The sequence below is a fragment of the Cannabis sativa genome, chromosome 3 (genome assembly GCF_029168945.1).
Source record: "Cannabis sativa cultivar Pink pepper isolate KNU-18-1 chromosome 3, ASM2916894v1, whole genome shotgun sequence".
NCBI classification, from domain to species: domain Eukaryota; kingdom Viridiplantae; phylum Streptophyta; class Magnoliopsida; order Rosales; family Cannabaceae; genus Cannabis; species Cannabis sativa.
In genome coordinates this window covers 54,100,769-54,121,394 of record NC_083603.1, presented here as the reverse complement: position 1 = coordinate 54,121,394, position 20,626 = coordinate 54,100,769, and positions in this window count along the sequence as shown.

Sequence of the window (20,626 nt, the reverse complement as noted above, 5' to 3'; positions counted from 1 at the left end):
AATTTGAATTAATTCAAAATGATAATTAGAATTGAATTAGGAATAGTAATAGTATAAATATAGAACTACACAAAAAATCGGAAGTTAATTCCATGAAAAAGCATGAAAAATCGAAGAAAAACGAAAAAATTGCGAGCTGTACGGACAGTTTTCGCGATCGCAGGAAAATTTCAGCACAACTCCGATTTTTTCGAATCTTCAAAAAATCATAACTAATTCAAATTAAATCGAAATTGAGTTCTGTAAAAAAGTAACTTGCTTAATTTTTTCCATACTATCCAATAAAAAATAATTTCAGAAACAGATATTCAACTATTTTTAACGAAAATTTATAAACACCAATCAATCATCAAATAAGAGTCAATACAACATGATACCATCCAAAAACAAACAAACAATCGTTTTAAAGTCCAAATTTCTTGCAAGTAAATCAATTACCATGACTCTGAGGCCAGTTGTTGGAAATTATTTTACTAGGATCTTAGATCTACTCACAAGTATGTTTATTAACACCCTAAATATGAACTTTCTAAAACGATGAAATAAACACATATAAAGTTTAGGAAACCTTACATTGGGTGCAGCGGAATAATATGACTCCTTCCGTTCAGATATCTAGCCCTTGATTCCTTTCTCTAGCAGAGCATTATCAATATCTGAACCTGGATCTCTTTCTCTAAATCTTTGATGCTGAAACTCCTTCTTGCTGAAAGTCTTTTTTCACGATCTTCCTCACTATGATTGAGGTATCACTTGCTGTGTGTGGCACTACTCATACACTAAGTATTTCAAAATTTGAGGAAGAAGAAAGAGAGAGTGGGTTCGGCCAAAGATAGGGAGAGAGAGAGAGGCTCAGTTTTTTCTGAATCAGAAGTGTCAGAAGAAAAGTGTAATTTTCCTGTAGCCTTCACTATCTATTTATAGCATTCCACTAGGGTCAGGTTTGAATTATTTGGCATTAAAATAATTAAAATATCAGAGGGAAAAACCCTACAAAAGTGGCCGGCCCTACTTAGTGGATTTGGGCCTCACTTTTTGCAATTTTGCAGTTTTACCTTTTCTGCATCTGATTTTCTCAAAAATGCCAATTTTCTAATTCAACTATTTAAATGCCAATTCTAACTATTTAATAACTATAAATAATTATTAAATAATATTGTCATTTATCATATTTATTAATTGAACCATACAAAGTATCATAATTAACAAATATGCCCCTATTAACTCTTTCTTTACAATTTCGCCCTTACTTAGTGAAAAATTCACAAATAGACATAGTCTAATTTGAGAATTATAATTGATTAATCAAAACCAATTACATGAGTCTTACAAGCAATATTATCTCAACTAGTGCGGGGACCATGGGTCTATATAACCGAGCTTCCAATAAGTAGATCAAGAATTTATTACTAAAATTCACTAACTTATTAGTTCTTCGTTGAATCCACGCATAGAACTTAGAATTGCACTCTTAGTTCTATAGAATGCTCTATATGTTCCACCATATAGACACATCATTAGTTATCCATTGTTATAATCCTAATGCGATCAATGATCCTCTATATGAATGATCTACACTGTAAAGGGATTAAATTACCGTTACACCCTACAATGTATTTATTCCTTAAAACACTTGACCCCGTATAAATGATATTTCAGCTTATGTGAAATGAGTACTCCACCATTTATGTTCGTTTGGTCAAGCTCGAAGGAAATCATCCTTTGCTTACTATTCGCCAGATAGAAGCTATAGATACCATGTTTATGATAGCGCTCCCACTCAATTGCACTACCGTGTTCTCAAAATGTACGTATCACCCTGACCTAAAAGTAGGCTTAACTAACAAATCAAAGAACACGAATAGCCTCTCAAGATTGAGCCTAATCATATCAGGATTAAGATCATTTGATCTAGGATCAACTAGGCGATATTGACTTGAATAGATATTACGGTAAGTTTAATAAATCTAAGTCAAAGTTCAATATCGGTCCCTTCCGATGCATACTCCATGCATCCAACCTGAGCTTTACTTTAACCAATGCTCTGGAAAGAACATAGCACTTCTCCAAATGCAAGTAAACTCTGTTGTAGATTATCATATTAGTAAAACCCTGTGTCTGATAAATCTAGGAAACTTTATTCACATAGTCATGTTTACTTTCCAATGTGTTGACAGCACAATAAACAGGATCAAGTATGTGAAGAGGGTTTCAGATGAATTCATACATTATGTACATATAATCATGAAATAAATCATGTGAACCATGCAACATTAAATGTTATTTCTGATCTATATTAAGAAGTAAATCTGATTATATTGAAATGAGTTTTATTTAGGGCATAAAACCCAACAATTTCCCCCAACCAAGAGCAATTATTATCCAATCGAAGAGCAAATTTCGCTAGTTCATGTGCTGCTTTATTAGCATCACGCTTTACATGTGAAACTGAAACTCCAGGAAAGAAGGATAATAAAAGAGAAATGTCATCAATAAGGTCATAAAAAGAGATACATGAGCAGTAGAGGACCCTTTGTTAATAGCATTTGCAACAAGGAGAGAATCTGTCTCAATGAAATGAATGTGCAAACCATTATTCCTTGCCCAATGCAAACTGTAAATAATCCCCATAGCTTCCATTTCCTTTACCGAGTAGCTGCCATGCAATGATTGAGAGAAAGCCCCAACAACATCGCCAAAATAGTCTCGAATCACTGCCCCGAGACCAATAACAGCCCCAGTAGCATCATAAGCTGCATCTACATTTAATTTGAAAAAACCAGCATGCGGGGGAGTCCATTTGACAGTACCAGATTCACGGGTAGTCCTCAAATTGTCATCCCTACTAGTAGGACAATGCTGAGGCAGAGAGTTTGACACAGAAGGGGATTGCTGAAGTGACGAATTGGTGAATTGTTGAACATATGAATCAGCAAAAGAGCCAATAAGAGAGGCAGGTTTTGGTTTAGTGCCATGAATCTCCTTATTTCTTTCAGTCCATATACTCCACATACGACACAAAATTCTCTCCAACTCAGAGTTCGAAGTGGCAGCAGCAAGGGAAGAAAAAATTTCAAAACCATTCAGGTGAGATATGTTCGGAGCAGCCTTAAAGAAAGGTAACTGAGCCCAAACATGTAGGGCGCGAGTGCACATGAAGAGAGCATGACTCAGAGTCTCTCTTGAGCGATTGCATAATGAACAAACATTGGATTGAAGAACTTTCCTATGCAAAAGATTAACAGCAGTAGGCAATGCATCATTAATCACTCTCCAAACAAAATTTTTTACTTTCTTTGGGAGTTTAAGAGCCCAAAGCCGCTTCCACCAGTTGCCATTGGAAGAGGATGTAGATGACTTGTTGATTTTATCAATGCTCTCAGCCAAGTGATAACCAGATTTCACAGTGTAAGAACCGGTTTCAGAGTGATGCCAAATCAATCGATCTTCTCTTGGGTTAGGACTAATCGAGATAAAGAGGATACGATCGATATCAATTTGGCCAAAATGCTGCTGGAGAAGACTCAAATCCCATTTACGATCATGGGTTATGTAATGTTGAACAGTGAAGAGAGGATCAGCTTGATAAGTATATGGCAGGAACGTAGTATTACCCGGCAACCAAGGATCTAAAGTGCATTTTACTTTGTTTCCAAACCCAATCTTCCAACGAAGTCCTTTAACAAGAAGGTCTCGTCCATCACATATACTTTGCCAAGTAAAAGACGGAAGAGTACCTTTTGAAGCGTTGAGAAAATCTCCATTCTTAAAGTAGCGAGCTTTAAAAACTCGAGCCAACAAAGAGTGAGGGTCCTCTAAAATTCTCCAAGCCTGTTTAGCTAGTAAAGCTTGATTAAAGTGAAGAAAAGATTGAAAACCCAAGCCTCCCTCATCTTTAGATTGACACAACATGCTCCATTTCTTCCAATGAATTTTTGACTTATTTGTGGTAGAGCCCCACCAGAAATTTGCCATCATGGCTTCAAGTTGTTTGCAAAACTTCTTAGGTAAACTGAAACAACTCATCACATAAGTAGGTATAGATTGCACCACTACTTTAAGAAGAACTTCCCTACTACCAATGGAGAAGAGTTTTGCATGCCAAGAGTTTAAGAGCTTCCAAATTCGGTCTTTAATGTTACTAAAAAGTTTGGATTTTCCTCTACCGGCATAAGACGGAAGACCAAGATACTTTTCATGAAGATCACAAATGGGCATACCCAACACGTTGTTAAAACTAGCTTTCAATTCCACATTCACATTTGGAGAGAAAGACATAACCGTTTTGTCGGTGTTGAGAAGCTGCCCTGAAGCGCGATGATACACATCCAATACACGCCTAATAGCTTGACAGGAAGAGTCATGAGCTTGACAAAATAACAAACTATCATCGGCGAACAAAAGATGAGTAACCGATGGGGCACCCCGAGATATAGATAAGCCTTTAAGATTGCCTAAATTTTCTTCCATCCGGAGTAAAGCTGAGAGACCTTCAGAACAAATCAGAAACAAATAAGGCGATAAGGACCTGACGTAGACCCCTCTGGGGGGTAACCAAACCAGTCACAGCACCGTTAATGTTGAAAGAGAGTGAAGAAGAGGAGACACACCGCATTATAAGTTCCACCCAATTCATATCAAAACCCATTTTGAGCATCACCTCTTGCAAAAAGACCCACTCCACCTGATCGAAAGCTTTGCTCATATCGAGCTTTAAAGCAGCATAGCTTTGTCGTCCTCTTTTTTTATTCTTAAGGCAATGGACAAGTTCGAAAGCTAAAAGAACATTATCCGTGATAAGCCTTCCGGGTAGAAAAGCACTCTGATTTTGGGAGATAGCAGCAGGTAAAACTCTCTTAAAACGATTGACAATGGCTTTGGAGACAAGCTTATAAAGGACTGAACACAAACTGATCGGTCGATAGTCACCAATCTGTTGAGGCTGATCCACTTTCGGAATTAGAGTGATAAGTGCTGAGTTTATAATATCTGCCCCATGATTTAAAATTTGGAGAACACAATCCGAAACTTGGGAACCATCAAAATCCCAATGACGCTGAAAAAACATGGCAGACATACCATCAATTCCAGGTGATTTATCCGGGGCCATTGAATGGAGTGCTTCATCTACATCAGAACGAGTAAAACCCGCCAGCAACATCGTATTCATTTCCTCTGTAATAGTAGGATTAATAGCTATGATTGTAGTTGATAAAGCTTCACTGTCTACACTCGAAGTAGTGAATAAATTGGAAAAGTAAGATGCCGCTTCTGTAGCAAAGTCAGTTTCAGAGTAGAGAACTCGGCCATCACTGGAGATTAGAGATTGAATCTTATTATTTTTATATCTTGCCTTAGCTCTAGAGTGGAAAAACTTAGTATTAGAATCACCACTTTTGATCCAATCAACTCTAGCTCTTTGGTGCCAATATAATTCTTCTTTTTCCAATAAATCATCAAGAATTTTCTCTGCATCAAGAACTTGGGCTGTGTGATCTGGGGAATTGTCCATACTATTGTGCAAAGAAGCAGCTCTAAATTGTGCCGTATTAATGTCCTTTTTCATCTGACCATATTTACCATTATGCCAATGTTGAAGAGCCGAAGAACAAGCAGAAATATTCTGCAATAAATTTGTCAAAGTACCTGTCCCAGAAGACCAATTATGTAGAATGACCTTGCGACATTCGGGTTCCGTTAACCAAAACTGTTCGAAGCGAAACCTGCTGTGATGATGTCTAGCTGGCCGATCCTGATGATGAGAAGTAACCAAGAAGTCGATTGCATGATGGTCAGAGCTAAAAAAGTCAAGATGCAATAGATGATTTTCTGAAAAAAAAAAAAAAAAAGTCTTACCATGTTGCATTAATAAAACCACGATCCAGCCTTTCTTTAATTAGAACCCCACTAAAATGTCTGTTAGTCCAAGTATACTTATCCCCCGAATAAGCCAATGGAGTCAAATTGCAGAAATCAACAGTGCGCCTAAACTCTTCCATAAGAGATTCTCTTCGTAAAGGACCCCCCTCCTTATCATCATTAGATAAGAGTTCATTAAAATCACCCATTATTAACCGAGGTTCGGAATTAGAGTTAGGAGCAAAGCTTTTTAAAAGATTCCAAGTAAGAGTTCTTTGATGAGATTCCGGAGATCCATAAAAACCAGTAAAGTGAAACCGAGTGCCACAATCATACGAAACATAAACATCAAAGTGATTCATTGAAAAAGAATTCAGAGTTACATCAATATCATCCTTCCATAATAACAATAAACCCCCCTTCAAACCAATCCTAGGAACCTCTAATCCATGGCTAAACTTAAGAGAGGAACGAACCCGATCAATTGAATTACAAGCAAGTTTTGATTCCATAATGAAAAGTAAATGAAGACGCTGCTTATGAACAAGCAGTTTCAGGTGTCTAAATGCCGAAGGGTTGCCTAATCCCCTCGCATTCCAGCTAATGATATTCATGGCTCCATGCGGGGTTGCTCATCTGCAACCTCCGCTGAAAAAAATGAATTCTCCTCATTGGAATCCGACAGAGCATCAGAAACTTGCTGATTGTTGAATTCATTGACCCCCCTGCTACTGCCAATGTTATTTCTGCATCTCTTTAACACACTGCGAAAATTTTCAGGGTCGACTTGTCGCTTGAAAGCCTTACTAGCAGCTGTCCCTCAAGAATAGTTTCTTCAACTAACACCGCTTTACCTTTGTCTCGGACAGAAGTAATTGTTGAATCACAGAAAAGAGCTTGTAAACCTTGGCCCGGTAGAGAGGAAAGGTGATCTGATGGTGGATTAGTGGCATAGATGTTTGATGAAATACCATGGCTGGTTTGAGGTAGGTGAGTAGAATTTGGTATGGTATGGCTATTAGTTGGGGTAGTGAGCATGGTGGCCGAGAGGCTTTGGAAAAAATTGGGAAAAGGAGAAGGTAATTCAGGTATAGTCTCTTTCTGAGGAGGCTTTTCCTTAGCAGTGTTACTTGTTTCAGCCTCTGTAAGAGGAGACGGGTAAGGTTTGGTGGTGGTGGAACGAATTTGGTAAGTGTTGGTGGTTGGGATAGTAGAAGCAATTGATTTACGAGCCATTCTAGTAAGGAAAAGGTACACATTAGCCTTGGAGAAATCTTGCCTATATCGGTCATATCCCGAGTTGGGAAGCTTATCCCCCATCATGGAAGGGTCAAAAGGAAGATCTGGTTCAACCCCAGTATCCACAAGCTCCAAAAAACCACTACACTTATCAAAGGGGTGGCCAATTCTACCATAATGAAAGCAAAAAATAGGAAGGTTCTCATACCGAAATTCCAACCAATGTTCATCACACACTTTCGGGAGAGTAACCAGTTTGCCCCTCATGAGAGGAAGAGAAACATCAATCCACACTCTAATTCGGATAAAAGACCCCCAACCTTCATGAAGAGAATCCTCATATACATCAATGTATTCACCAATCCATTCTCCCACCTTCATAGCTAAAGCTCGAGACTTGCTGAGGAAAGGGAGGCGATGGATTTGAACCCAGAATTGAACCTTGGTGAAATCATTCCTTGAGACATTCTGTAAATGGATAGGTGAATGCAGCAATATAATGTGATTAAGGTAATGCCAGGGCTCTCCATTCTGAATTCTCATTTTGTCCCCTGCACAACCAATAGTTAGTAAGAATAAATCAGAATGCATTTCAGATACCTCAACAGGAAAACGACATTTATTGCTCCAGAATTCGCCCATTTTCTTGATAAAATTTTTGGGATTAAAGGCATTCGACAGACAGCACGCCACAAGAAAGAATTTTGGGGCAGAATTTTCAGAAGAGAGATCTGCTTCAGTGAAAGAGTGAACTGCTCTTTCCTTCTCAGACAAAACCAATTGAGCATTCATGTCGTTAAGAATTGAATCCATAAAGCAAAAAGAGGCAGAGTAATCAAACAAAAACTGGAGGTATAAGGCATAGATGCCGTGCAGAGAACCATATATAGCCTCCTGGACCATGAAATACTGTTCGGAGAAAGTGCCATCCTGGAGCACGACGCCATCGAAAGAGGGCGTAGAGGATGAATTCAAGACCATGATTGGTAACCGCAAGGAAGAAGTGGAAGGAATTTGCAGAAAAATCGGTAACTGCTCTGAAGCAAACAGAGAGAGAACAAAACCCCACTCGGGCACTATAATTAAGGTAATCTCACTGTACTTAATGAAGCATGTATCAGATTTTTTTTTTTAAATAGCATATATTAGATTGGAAAAAAAAATGCACGAATATATCTGCAAGAAATTAAAATTAAACCTAACAAATTAAAACATTCTGCAAACACAATTACAATCTTCCTCATATAAACGCGAACTCATAATCTGTGGAAGAAAAAACGCTAAATAATCAAATAACATTAAAAACAAATCTCAACCTAATGTGGACGTCGATTATTTCTTTGGACTTTGTATTGTATATTATTCAATAAATATATATTATATAAATTTTTTGTTTACTGGGTCAAATTATCGAGGACATACGAATTGGTGAACGTGAAGGCTTGGTAAATGTGGGTTGATCAGACTTGGTGTTTTCCTTGATTTTCTTGGTGAAATTTGAGATGGAGTTTTTGTGTATTTGACTCTTGATTTGACTGAGGACTAAAGTTTGGGTTTTGTGATGAGAAATGGGGGAAAATGCAGCAGCTTTGCACACTGCTATGAACTCTGTTCAAGCATTAGGAAGATGGGGATTTGGGGTTTTAGGATCCTCTGAAGACGACGGTAATGGGGCTTTGACGATTTTCTTAAGGTGCGGGGATTCTCTTGGGTTTAGATCGAGTGGGTTCCTTGGATCTATTTGATGGGTTTGTGGAAGAAGATGACCCATTAAATCTCTGAATTTTTTTGTTCTGTTATTCTAATTTTTATATATATATATATATATATATATATATATGTTGAAGATAATGAACGAGACTATGAAAAGATCTAGTGTTGTGTACTTTTTTTTTTGAAGATTTTTTTTGTAAGACTGTTTTGAAGAATTGATTTTAATTAAAAGAAATTAATCAGATTTAGATATTGTTCATAAGTTGTTCGTAAAAATTCTTTGATTCTTTTATTTTTTTTAATATCATTTTTTATTTTATTTTACTTTTAAAATTTTATTTTAATTTTTAATGATTTTTTATATAAATTAAAAAAAATGAATTGGGCCTATTAGATGATGCCAAGTGTGTATTTAGTTGGCATTTAACAAATAACTTAACGTTAGGTACCCCATTTGCAACAAAATATTGACGGATGGTACTTTTACCGCTACAAAAATAAATTAAGTATTTATTTACAACTCAGAGTTAAACTTAGCTATTAACGCCGCAAATTACTCTTTGTAATAAATAAATAATAATAAAATATATATATAAAACAAACAATAAACAATCAGACCCCCATTTTGTTTCTCTCTCTCTCTCTCTCTCTCTCTCTCTCTCTCTCTCTCTCTCTCTCTCTCTCTCTCTCTCTCTCTCTCTCTCTCTCTCTCTCTCTCTCTCTCTCTCTCTCTTTTCAAATGACAACAAAAGAAAACCCACAAAACCCCATCACCAGCGTGACTCTGATGTCCCATCTCCGGCCACCGTCCGGCCCCACGCACCGAACCATTTTAATCCCCAGGTGCCGACGACCTCAACTCCCAAGCGGCGCTGCTCCTTTTGCCGGTGTTAGCCTGGAATTGCAAGTCAAAGTTTGGAGGTTCAAACTTTGAACGAATTTTTCGACCACCTCCGGTATCAATTTGACAAGTCGTCTTCACAACTAGACTCAGCTCGTCAAGGAGAACAACCTACACTAAACCATTTCGCTCAACTTGCTACTTTTTTCGGTGACGTTTTTGTAGCTTCGCCCCTTTCCGGCAACTTTTCGGTGATATCGTGTATTGTTTTGACAAACGGTTGGCATGGGTGTGATCTACTTGTCGAGGTGGTCGTGTTGATATATACTACCCCTATATTCGGCGAGGTTTCTGGTAACTAATTTTTATCGCCACCGATAGTTAATGTGCACCGCTTAGGTGAGGCTCTGAAACTCTAAACTTTAAATATAGTCATATTATATGTCGTTGGACACTATTTTCAATGTAGAATGCAATGATGATAATTATTTAGCCAGTTGATGGTACATGTGAGAGTAATATCTAAGATTGGACTAAACAATCGGAGCTCGGGACTTAAGAGCTTAAGATCGTCTTTTGGACAAAGTTTAACAACTGAGGTAGGAACTCAACTTGATTATTGGACTTGATTTTTATAAGTGTTGTATAACACTAAACATAATCTAAATTTTTATGATTTGCAAATTATTTGAAAAATTAAAAACTTAATCTGCATATTTTTCCGGACTAATCTGGGGGCACTGCCAAATTTATTTTTGACAAATATTTATGCAAATTATGATTTTTGAGTTTATTCAAAATACAACCGTTATGCTGCTGAATTTTTTAGAAAATAAAATGGAATATGTTCTTTTGCTATTATTTGTTATTTGCTTACTTTGGTTATACTTATGAGAGTCATGTTGATCATGTTCGGTGCATATTGTTATTTCACGACCTAGTCTCTGTGTCATCATAGGTAGATCAGGTGTGCACTCACCTGTAGGTGAAAGACCTAGAATTTGTACAGGGAATAAATTGAATCTGAGCCCCGGTATTATGGTGGTTATTAGGTGCGACTACCTACTTTTGGATGTCGTTTTCTATGATTGGTATTGAGAGATAGGGGTCTAGTGGACGGTGTGATATTCATTTGACACTTGATTTTGTGATTATTTGTGGTCTCTCTACTTTGTTTATACATTTTGATAATGGTGATGAGATATTTTAATTTTTAAAATGATAACCATCCAGGAATTTTTATTAAACCAAAGGTCCTTTGATATTAGTTGTTTTCTTATTGGGCTTTATAAGCTCACCCCTATTTTCTCTCCTTCCAGGAATTCAGTTTGATACTAGTGGATGAAGATGGTACCGTTGAGGAAGAAAATCATTATTAGTTTTGTCTTATTCTACTTATTAAACTTTCAATGAAACTTATTTTGTATTTAAGCTAAAATGGATAGTCTGGACGACTTAAATTAACTATGTACTAGTTAGAAAAGAGGAAAGATTGATGCTAGATTTTATTTGGGTATTTTATCGACCTATTAAATCTATCTATTTGGTGACTACATAATTGTGGAGATATTATTGTTCTTTCATATAAATGAGTGGTCGTAATTTTCTTACTAATATTTTTTTATCAATATGTGAGTTAATCTATTATTTTTAAATAAGTATTTTGTGATATAAATTAAAGGAACATTTATAAGTTTTATCTTCCTACAAGGGTCAAAGTGTGACCTTTGACTATCCAAATTATGGATATTACATATCTTCCACGGCCTAGGGCTCAGGTCGTGACATTTTCTGTAAAAATAATAGAGTGTCACACCACACCACACCAACCAACCCAACCCGACTCGGATCGGACAGACAGGGCGTGCGCACGTGTGTGGTGGGTCAAGTGTGTGAGTCCTCAGCCATTCGCACAAAAATGGGTACCCCTTGGGGCCCAAATCCAAATGTCAAAGTTGTACTCTATATTCTCTTGTAAATAAGAGTTCATATCCCATGTGGAACATGTTGGAAATTATTTTACTAGGATCTTAGATCTACTCACAAGTATGTTTATTAACACCCTAAATATGAACTTTCTAAAACGATGAAATAAACACATATAAAGTTTAAGAAACCTTACATTGGGTGCAGCGGAATTAAATGACTCCTTCCGTTCAGATCTCTAACCCTTGTATCCTTTCTGTAGCAGAGTATTATCAAGATCTGAACCTGGATCTCTTTCTCTGAACATTTGATGCTGAAACTCCTTTGTTGATGATCTTTCTTCACGATCTTCCTCACTATGGTTGAGGTATTGCTTGCTGTGTGTGGGCACTACTCTAATCACTAAAGTAATTTCGAAATATGAAGGAAGAAGAGAGAGAGAGAGAGTGGCGGCCAAGGTAGAGAGAGAAAGGCTCAGGTTTTCTGATTCAGAAGTGTAATTTTCCTGAAGCCTTCACTACCTATTTATAGCATTCCACTAGGGTTAGGTTTGAATTATTTGGCATTAAAATAATGAAAATATCAGTTTAAAATGCCTACAAAAGTGGCCGACCATGGCTTATTGGGTTTGGGCCTTGCTTTTTGCAATTTTGCAATTTTAACACTTTTGTATCTGATTTTCTCAAAAATGCCAATTTTCTAATTCAACCATTTAAATGCCAATTCTAACTATTTAATAACTATAAATAATTATTAAATAATATTTTCATTTATCATATTTATTAACTGAACCATACAAAGTATCATAATTAACAAATATGCCCCTAATAACTCTTTCTTTACAATTTTGCCCTTACTTAGTGAAAATTTCACAAATAGACATAGTCTAATTTGAGAATTATAATTGATTAATTAAAACCAATTACATGAGTCTTACAAACAATAATATCTCAACTAGTGCGGGGACCATGGGTCTATATAACCGAGCTTCCAATAAGTAGATCAAGAATTTAGCACTAAAATTCACTAACTTATTAATTCTTCGTTGAATCCACGCTTAGAACTTAGAATTGCACTCTCAGTATATAGAATGCTCTGTTCCACCATATAGACGCATCATTAGTTATCCATTGTTATAATCCTAATGTGATCAATGATCCTCTATATGAATGATCTACACTGTAAAGGGATTAGATTACCGTAACACCCTACTATGTATTTTATCCTTAAAACACTTGACCCTGTATAAATGATATTTCAGCTTATGTGAAATGAGTACTCCACCATTTATGTTCTTTTGGTCAAGCTCGAAGGAGATCATCCTTTGCTTACTATTCGCCAGATAGAAGCTATAGATTCCATGTTTATGCTAGCGCTCCCACTCAATTGCACTACCGTGTTCCCAAAATGTACGTATCACCCTGACCTAAAAGTAGGCTTAACTAACAAATCAAAGAACACGAATAGCCTTTCAAGATTGAGCCTAATCATAACAGGATTAAGAACATTTGATCTAGGATCAACTATGCGATATTGACTTGAATAGATTTTACGGTAAGTTTAATTAAATCTAAGTCAAAGTTCAATATCGGTCCCTTCCGATGCATACTCCATGCATCCAACCTGAGCTTTACTTTAACCAATGTTCTGGAAAGAACAAAGCATTTCTCCAAATGCAAGTAAACTCTTGTTGTAGATTATCATATCAGTAAAACCCTGTGTCTGATAAATCTAGGAAACTTTATTCACATAGTGATGTTTACTTTCCAATGTGATGACAACACAATAAACAGGATCAAGTATGTGAAAAGGGTTTAAGATGAATTTATAAATCAAATAGACAAGCAAATGATAAAGTGAACCAAAACATACACAAATAAATGAAAAATACTTCTATTTCTTTATTGATGTTGAATAAAATAGATTACATTGAAATGGAGTTTTATTTAGGGCATAAAACCTAACAGAACAATCCCCCAATCCCATGTTGCACTCTATGTTCCAACAATCCCCCACTTGAATTTTTTAAAAAATATTTCCATCTACTAGTATCATTCAACAGTAAGATTGAGCATAAATAAATGTATCTTTCGATTTGAACCTTTATATAGTGAATACGATCTAGATTTTACTAAAGTGACCCGTAATTTAGAACTCTATCTCTAATATTGTACCACGCAACAACCTTTTCAATGGTGTAATTAGAAGCTCGTGAGTTAATGGGCATGCACGTCTATCCTAGTATAGTGAACGCTCTAGAAATTTTACCCAAAATTTCATAGAAAGTGGCCCTACTCCCACATTCACATAGGTGAGTCTATCAAGAGTACTCCCGTAGCTTGGTAATCCACTCCACTTGGAGTATAGATCTCATTAAGAGCTTCTATTAACACAGCCTTAAATTGCTTCTGGAATTCATGATTCTCTTTTCGTATAATTATAGCATGATCTCACTTTTATCACTTAATAACTTGTAATTGTTGGGTTTTATGCTCTAAATAAAACCTATTTTAATATAATTAGATTTACTAATTAATATAATATCAGAAATCATTCTATGTTGCATGGTTCACATGATTTATTTCATGATTATGTTTAATGTATAAATTATATTAAGTCTAGAACATATATAAATATGTATATATATATTTATTTATGATTATAGTGTCGTCAGCACAATGGAATATAATTATGATTATATGTTCAAAAGTTTAATTCCCATGATTTGTCAGTTCACTGGATTTAGACTGACATGATAATCGGCGATAAGGTATACTTACACCTTGGATAAGTGTTATGTCCTTTCTAGAGTATTGGCAAAGTTTACGAGTATCGGATGTATGGAGTATACATTAGAAGGGACCGATATTGATCTTGGATAAGATATCATAAATTTACCGTTATATCTTTCTAAGTCAATATCAATAGTTGATCTTAGGTTTATGGATCTTAATCCTGATATGGTTAGGTTTAACTTAGTTGTATTATTTATGATCTTTGAGGGGTTCATGGAAGCTAACCTATGGTTATGGAAGATATTTACATCTTGGGAACATGGTAGTTCAGTTGAGTGGGAGCGCTGATCATAGATATGGAATCTATAGCTTCTATAAGTATTTAGAAGTGAAACGATAATTTCCTTTGAGCTTAGCTGAATAGAAATAAATGATTGAGGTCTCATTTTAGTAATTATATTAGTTTACTAAAGTATCATTTATAGGTAGCTAAGTATGTTAAAGATAAAATACATTGAAGGGTAGAACGGTAAATTTGTCCCTATTTAGTGTAGATCATCTATAGAAGATCTTTGACTATTAGGATTGTAACAATGGATAATCATAATGTATCTATATCATGGTATATATAGAGCATTCTATATAATTGAGAGTGTATTCAATTCCAAATCTATAGTGGCGCAAGGCAGAATTAATAAGTTAGGGAATTTACTTGGTAAATTCTAGATCTACTTATTGAAAGCTCGATTATATAGGCCCATGGTCCCCTCACTAGTTGAGATAATATTGCTTGCAGACTCAATCAATTGATTTTAATTAATCAATTATAATTTTAAAATTAGACTATATCTTATTTATGAATTTTCACTAAGCAAGGGCTTAATTTTGAAGAAAAAGAGGTTTTGGGGTCAATTTATTAATTAAGAGACTTTTATGGTCTAATTAATAAAATAATATAAATGGAAATTTTATTTGATAATTAATTTTAATTATTAAATAAATAGTTTTGGCATTTATAGAATTGAATTGGAAAATATGGTATTATTGAAAGAAGAATAAGTGGTTGAAATAAATGACAAAATTGTAACTAGAGAATGGTCCCTTTAATGGCTGAACTTAGTGTTGATTTTTGCCCAATATTTTATTATTTTTTAATCCATATAATTCAGCCCTAAGCCCTAGTTGAAACACTATAAAAGAAACATGATGCTCTCACTCATCCACTTGATACCTTCAACCAAATCAAACCTAGTTTTTTATGTCAAACAACTAGTAGATGAGAGAGTTCCTTCTATAGTGATTTCACCTCATTCATTGTTCTTCACCATATTCGAACCGTTTTAGTGAAAGAGTACCATGCCCACACATAGAAAGTTAAGTACTTAATCATATTGAGTAAGACGGTGGTAAACAAACCCGAAGGAGAGAAAGAGATCCAGGTTCAGATCTTGATAATACTTTGCGATAAAAAGGAACAAGGGTTAGAGATCTGAGTGGAAAGAGCTATTATATTCCGCTGCAACCAATGTAAAGTTTTTTAAACTCTTATGTGTTTAATTTTATTGTTTTAGAGATATTCATATTTAAGATGTTAATTCAATATACGTGTTAGTAAATCTAGATCCTGGTAAAATATTCTCAACAACTGGCCTCAGAGAGCCATGGTAATGATTTACTATCATGAAATATGGATTTAAACTAATGAATATGTTATTTGTGTTGATTTGGATGTGTTCATGTTGGTTTATGTGTTACTTGATGAATGTATGTGATTTACGAAATTTTTCCATGAAAATAATTTTATTTTCATTTTGAAAATATTTTATTTGGATTCCTTGTGAAAAATTAAGCAACTTTTGTTTTTACGGAACTCGATTCCGATAAAAATTGATAAAGTTATGGTAGTTTGAAAATTGGATGCCATGGGTGTCGAAGCTTGGTGCACGCACGCACTAGGAGCTTCAGACAAGATCCTCATGCGCGCGCATGTGCGGGGACAAATGCTGTCTGAAGGATCCTCTAGACACTGCATTCTGACACGATTGGAGCTTTGTCTGCGCGCGTCCCCCTGCAGCTGACCGAGGTTTCTCGGTCAGGGAGGCTGCAAGCTCCCACCTCCGCGCGCGCCCAAGGATGTGTGCAACCTTCCTTGGCAGTAGGTGCATAATGCACCAAAATTTGATTTTCTGGGATATTTTTCACTAATTTCAAATTTTTTGCTTTTCAAACCACAAATATCTTAATAAAATATTATTTTTAATATTTGAACTTTTATATCAAAATTTAAATTAATAATATTTAATTTTAATAGACTATTATTAATTTTTTTTGATATTTTGAGGTTTAAATTTAAAAATTGATTATTTTATTTTTATTTATAGTAAGATTTTAAAAATTTGTTAATTTCTTTAATATTTATATATTATATAATTACAAGATTAGATATTTTAATATTGGTCATATTATAAATTAAATGATAACATTATCTTTTAATTTGAAATATTATATTAAAATTATCTTATATGATAAATTAAATAGTTAATAAATTTGAAATTAACATAGATATTTTTATAGATATTCTAACCATAATATTTTCAAATTCAAAATTGGTTATTTAGTTAAATATTTTATTGTTTATAAATTATAAATTAGAAAAATGATATTTTTTATCATTTCACTTATCAGACATTTATAAATATTATACTTAATATTTAAATAACCTAGATATTTTTGTAGAAATTCGAAAAAGGCTTAAGTTGAGATATGTTGACATATAATTTGGATAATTATTATTTTTTTATTATTTTATTTATAAAATAATAATTGTCTAACCATATTTATTTTAAAATAAAATATAATAATTATAATAATATAAAAATAATAACTCTAATGTGTACGTTTTTGACTTTTTTTAAAAAAAATTAAGATGTATAATAATAAATATAATAATAAATATAATTGTTGCCCCTGATTTTGCCCAATATACGTGGACCAACCGGATAGGGACACGTGGATCAAAACATCTTAATACTTGAATTATTTGCTAAGTCTTTATGAAAGAAGGAAGCATCCGGGACCTACCTCCCGGAGAAGGCATACGGTTAAGCCTATGCTCCCGGAGGCCTAAGTAACATCAAAGCATCTCCGCGAGGTGTCAGGCTTCCCCTGAGCAGTCAATTCGCATTTAATGCCGCATGGGAGGAAGTGTGTTGGGACTGCTACACGCAATAAAGTCTGACGGCACAACCCCTAATCTGCACCTACGAAGCTATGATCACTTAAGTCTATTGACGACTACACTGTGAAGAGTCACGTCAGTCAAAAGGCAATAAGGACATTCCACATAAAAGCCCTACAGCACCTAGGGATTTGACCATGCATTACCCATGGTATATTCATTGGGAATACCCAACTTTATGGATTTTTACAGAAATACATGTACTGTAATCCTGGAAATCACCCCACCAAAAACACTATAAATACCCCCTCAAAGCTCATTAAATGGGGTCGAGAATTTGGGATTGCATAAGAGCAAAAAGAGTAAATACTCACCAAGAACATTCTCTGTATTTAATACACTCATAAATACACTGACTCGTGGACTAAGGCTCATTAACGCCACAACCACGTAAAAATCCTTCTCTTAATTTCTTACAGTTCTCTAATCTTATATTATTTCATTGGTTGCTGAAAACCTCTGTCAACATTTTGGTGCTTTCATTGAGAGCTGAAGAAAGCTTCTGCAAATATACTTTGCATCACAATAATGGTGGAGACTAGAAGCACTCGTCAACCTCGCCCCCTAGAAGATGCTCAAGATCCAAATTAGGAAGACGTAGCCTCAAGAGTGGCTGAGGGCTCCGAGGAAGAAGAAGGAATTTCTGATGATGACTACGAGAGAAACCTCGATGAGTATGCCTACGATGAAGGTAGCTACTCAGAGTTGGTGCTTCTAAGGCAAAAAGTTATCGATCATGAAGCTGAGATCGAAGCCCAAAAAACACAAAACCAAAAAATGCAAGAGGTAATGCTAGCCATGCAAAAAGCCATGGAGGCGGCTGACATCCACGTGCATCCCAAGGCAATGACTGCTGGACTTGGCAAGGCACCAGAGGAATCCTCGCCTAGTACCCAACAGCAAAAGACTAGGGAGCCTAGCCCTATAAGGTATCCCGCTGAAGGGAACAAAAAGAAAAATCCTTCCTCTACCCCTGGGAGAAAGAAAAAGGCGCAGGATCCGCGAAAGGTCCGCTCAAATTTTCAAAAGGGAAAGGTCCGCAGAGGGGAAAACTCCAAAAAAGGAGTCTTGGCCCTCAGGATCGAGAGGACCGAAAAAGCGTTTCCGTGCACCAGGAGCCCGGAGGTAGAGGAAGAAGATGTCCTCTCGTTGATTTGAGAAATCAAATCAATGGGAATCAAGGTGACCTCCGGGATCACCTTGACCAAAAGAAATACGGGCCCGCGGTCTCCACGGGAACGTTAAATGAAGGAATCATGGCGAAACTCGCCACACTCTTAAAAGATATCGCCCGAGTCTCCCGGAGACAGAAAGGGGACAACTCCAACTCAGACTGTGAGGACCGGGAGCCATGTGCTAAGCACATCCTGGAAGCAGAGCTCCCCAAGAACTTTAAGATGCCCGAAATGGCAGCTTATACCGGGAACTCCGATCCAAGCGACCACCTGTCACGGTTTAACTGTGTCATAACGGTCATGAGAGTCAGCAATGACGCAAAATGTCTGTGCTTCCCTCTTACTCTAAGTGGGTCCGCGGAGGAATGGTTCAAGAAATTGGAACCAGGATCCGTGGGCTGTTGGAACAAGTTACAGACCAACTTCCGGAGACAGTTTGTCGCCGCAAGGAAGGTCAACCTAGAGGTCAGCGCCTTGACTAACATCAAGCAGCTGCCCACAAAGACCTTGAAAAACAATATAAAGAGGTTCCGAGAGGAAGCCTCGAAGACCAAGAAAGTTGATGACGGACAACAGAAAAGAGGAATGAATTACAACAGGAAGGAGCTGCCAGCCTTCACGACTTCCAGAAAAGAGTCCAAAAGTACATCAACCTTGAAGAGGCCCAAATAGTGGCCTATGGAGGATACTATCCCACCGGGATAGCAGGGTATATGCCCAGAGCCCCGCCGTCGGGTACTGTCCCGACCGCAGCTCCACCAATGAGCGGCATACAATTCTCTGCCACTCTCGGATATAGTCAGGGCCAGGCCTTGGCCCCCGCATCGTCTCATTTTGGAAATCCCTCAGGGATAAATGGACAAGCTCCCTCGCACTCCGCTCCAACCGCTAGCCTGGCAGCCCCTTCCCAGGGCTCAAGGAGTAAACGATCCTCCAAAGGCAGCACCCGGACGGAGGAGAAATGCCAAAAGAGGGGGTACACTCCACAGTACACCCAGTACACGGAGCTGACGGACTCCCAAGAGCGTGTGTACTTTGCTACTAGGAAAAATACGCACTACCGGAGACCACCTCCCTTGTACAAAGACAGCTCCCGGAGGGATCCCAACAAAAGATGCGAGTACCACAACGACATTGGGCACAACACCAATGAATGCAAAAATCTCAAGGATGAGATTGAAAACCTAATCCGATTGGGGCACCTCTATGAGTGGATCAAGAATCGGCTGCCTCACCTTAATCCGGGCCAGGCGACAGGGGTTGTACCGCAGGGAGCACAAAGGGGTGCAGCTGGAGTGTTGGCTCCAGTTGCTCCCGCCGGAGATGCCCAGCACATCCCCGGTCTGCCACCCAGACCCAATTGGAGAGTGGCCATGATCTCAGGAGGACCCCATATTGGAGGAACCACCCGCAAAGAGTTGAAGCGATACGCGGGGGCCGTAAAACACAATGAGGTTTGGGAGGTTACTCAACTCCCAGCTCAAAGGCCCCGACTGATGGATCAACCCATCACGTTCACGCAAGAAGACGCCAAGACGGTGCGCTTCCCTCACCATGATCCGTTGGTCATCGAGACCCCCATCGCTAATAAAGTGGTGGCCAGAGTCTTGATTGACGATGGAAGCTCCGTGAATCTACTCTTCAAGGAGGCCTTCACTGCAATAGGCCTGACAGACAGAGACCTCTCACCCAGTGGTTCCCAACTCACAGGATTTAACGGAACGACGCTTATCCCAATGGGAAAAGTGAGACTTCCCGTCACCTTGTGCCCGGACACCCCCCAAAGCACGTTCAAATACTGCACTTTCGTGGTGGTGGACTGCCCGACTGTTACAACGCGATCCTCGACCGACCGGCCCTGGTAGATTTTGGCGCAGTCACATCCATTCGGCACTTGTGC